We start from the raw sequence: 3,402 nt of genomic DNA, 5'->3' as shown, positions 1-3,402 counted from the left end.
TAGCTGGTCTTCTCTTGGAAGAGCCCTGCTTCTCACATGGACAACTGTATGTTGGCTGCTCAAGAGTGGGCAGCAAAAAAAACCTATTTGTATATGCTCCACAAGGGAAAACAAGGAACATTGTTTACAACGAGGTGTTATAATCACAACAGCAAGAAAGTATGTACATGATCACCTTCTTTTACGAAACTTCATTGACTTTCATATATTTATATTGATATACATATATATACGTGTGTTTGGGTGCGTGTGTGTATATACATCTCTATATATAAAGATGATGCGTAGTCTAGACAGCGTTTTTAGATTTCATTATTCTCTTTAACCCGGGCAACGCCGGGTATTTCTGCTAGTATATTATATGATAAGTATAGTTCTTCTAAAAATGTTTAGTATATCTGATAGATAGATAACTGTCATGACATTGAATCTCTATGTTTGTAATTGTTTTAACGTAGAATTCATGTTTATTTTTGAATCTTTCATTATTCAACACCAAGAGTTAAATACAAAAGTAAGTTCTCTAAGATTATTTTTCTTCTTAATGTTCTTTTTGCTTGCATTAATGTCCTGGAGATATTTTCTAGTTCTCTTTGAATTTAATTAATTTTGGATCATCTTGAAAACGTTGTGTTAACGTATTTTCAGATATGCTAATTTGAATGATATTTTCTGTATCTAAATATGATGAGTTCATCAATTAAAGAGTTGATTTTCTCTATCCATATTTTTGTTAAGTGTGTATATTTGCTTTCTTTTGCTTACACTTGTACCATCCATCAAATACTATGACAACATTGATCCAGGACACTCTCCACCTCAAGCATATTGTTTCTCATAGGAGCAGACATGGGTGAAAAGATCAATACTTGATAGGCAAAACCTGTGGCACTGAGGGCATTGAAAGTAACCCCAAGTAACAGCCGCAATGGTTTGATGACTTCTCACTTCATGCAACTTCTTGTGTTCAGTTTCAAAGCACTCTACTGAAGCATCACACTGGGACTTCCATGCCTTCCAATTAACAGCCAGGGTTGAGGCTTGATTTCTTTGTTGTCTTTTCTGCAGTGTTGGCCATGTGATTCAGATTACCGGGTAACTAGCTCACAAAGATGGTCCTCTGCAGTTGGACTGAGATTGGAGATAGATGGCTTCTTGTACTTCCAAAGCTGAAATTTCATAATCATCTCAAGCGGTCTCTCATTTTATGCCAGTGTATGTATATATATATAAAATACACACACACACACACGCATATATGTATATATATGTATGTATGTATATATGTGTATGTGGGCATATATATTTGTGTGTATATATATATATATATATATAGTGAGAATTTACAAAAAAATGCAAGATGAAGACGGTTGTGTAAACAACAAACATGTATTAGTTTTACTCTCGGGAAAGTGAGAAAGTCCTTTACGTTTTGAGCCTACGCTCTTCTGCAGAAAGGAACAAAGAAATAAACAGGGAGAGAAAATGGAAAAAGGTATAGTGGCTAGCAATCTATCATGGCGAATATATATATAATGTATGTATATATATATTTATTTAGTAATATTTAGCAGAAGTATTAGGTTGTCAAGAAAGTTTTTGCAGTTTTTAACCTTTAAATTCAGATGCACATATCTCGGCTCAAACAAAACTTTATTAATCAAAATAAACACCATCAGAATCAATACACTTTTGCCAATGCAAGACAAGTTTATTTATGCCAGTAGCATAAAAATCCTGCATTCTGGTGGCGATGAAGTCGTTGAAGGCATGTTTGGTATCGTCTTGGTTTTTGAAGCATTTCTCACGCAGGAAGTTGTTGAGATGCTTGAAAAAGTGGTAGTCGGTAGGCGAGAGGTCTGGTGAGTATGGCGGATGAGGTAGAGATTCGTAGCCCAATTTGTTCAACTTCTGCAGGCAGGGTCAGTTGTGTGGCCAAGCGTTGTCGTGGAGAAGAATTGGTCCTTTTCTATAGACCAATGCTGGCTGTTGTTGTTGGAGTTTCTTATGCATTTCACCCAGTTGCTGACAGTACTTCTCCGCTGTAATGGTTTCGCCTGGATCCAAAAAGCTGTGATGGATGAGACTGGCTGCAGGCCACCAAACAGTCACCATGACCTTCTTTTGGTGCAACTTTGGCTTCAGGAAGTGCCATGGAGCTTCGTCGGCATCCAACCACTGAGCTGAGCATTGCTGGTTGTTGTAAAGAATCCACTTTTCATTGCAAGACACAATCCAGTTGAGAAACAGGTTGTTCTTGTTGCATAAAAGGGAAGACGACACTTCAAAATGGCGTTTTTTTTTGGGTGTCGTTCAATTCATGCAGCACCCATTTCTCAAATATTTTTGTCCAATTTCTTTCAAGCGGTTGGAAATTGTCGTATATGTTACGTCTAATTCAGAAGCAAGCTCTCGAACAGTTTTGCTTGGATTGGCTTCGACTAAGGCTTTTAGTTGATAGTTGTCAACATCCGATGGCCGACCACTATGCTTATCATCTTCAAGGCTCTCGTCACCGCTATGACATTTCTTGAACCACCATTGTGCTGTATGTTCATTAGTGGTTCCTGGGCCAACCACATTGTTGATATCGCGAGCTGTTTCAGCAGCTTTTCGGCCTAACTTGAACTGGAATAAGAAAATTGTGCGAATTTGCTTTTTGTCCATGTTGTATTCAACGTTCTGGAAAAAATGGCCTAATTATTCAAAAAGTAAAAGAGTAACACCATTAAATAGAGCAAAAAACGGGCTTTAAAATGATATATAAAGTCAAAGTAATTTAACGAAAATTAATTTGAAAATACATCACTTAAAACCAAAATTAAAAATCCTGCAAAAACTTTCTTGACAACCTAATAACAGAGTGGCTCAAGGTGCCAGAGTTTCATGTGTTGGCAGTTACAGGTCAAAGTTTATGTAGCTGGTGATAAATATATATCCCTCTGGATTGATCTAGATCAAATCATGATAATGTCACATGAATAATTCAGAGTTTGTCCATTATGTTGTTCAATAAGCAAATATATAGATAAATAAATAAGTAAACAAACAAGGAGAAAAAGTAAGAAATTTTATGCCTGTCATCACACACGTACACACAATCACATATACGCGCATGCACATACCAAAAAACCCCCCACAAATTTCACACATACCTATATATGAGAGAGAGTGTGTATATGAATTAGATGTGCATGCATATACATGCAGATACATGTATACATGCACATGTACACACACACACACACACACACATATGTGTATATAGTACACAAACTCACACACGCACACTCACTTGCATATATATGTATGTGCGTAAGTACATGGGTGCATGAGTATGTGATACATGTGTGTGTGTATATATATATGTATGTGTGTATACGTATATATATGTATGTGCAT

General features: G+C 36.4%; 1 protein-coding gene and 1 pseudogene across 4 annotated transcripts in view; one reads left to right on the top strand and one right to left on the bottom strand.

Moving 5' to 3' along the window:
- Positions 1-3,402, top strand: part of LOC106881010 (ubiquitin thioesterase OTUB1) — a 192,752-nt gene that overhangs the window by 98,665 nt on the left and 90,685 nt on the right. The gene's annotated exons all lie outside the window — the stretch shown is intronic.
- On the bottom strand, positions 1,657-3,012 carry LOC128249069 (histone-lysine N-methyltransferase SETMAR-like; annotated as a pseudogene).

The sequence above is a fragment of the Octopus bimaculoides genome, chromosome 11, assembly GCF_001194135.2.
Source record: "Octopus bimaculoides isolate UCB-OBI-ISO-001 chromosome 11, ASM119413v2, whole genome shotgun sequence".
NCBI lineage: Eukaryota > Metazoa > Mollusca > Cephalopoda > Octopoda > Octopodidae > Octopus > Octopus bimaculoides.
This window is presented reverse-complemented; position numbering and strand designations above follow the sequence as displayed.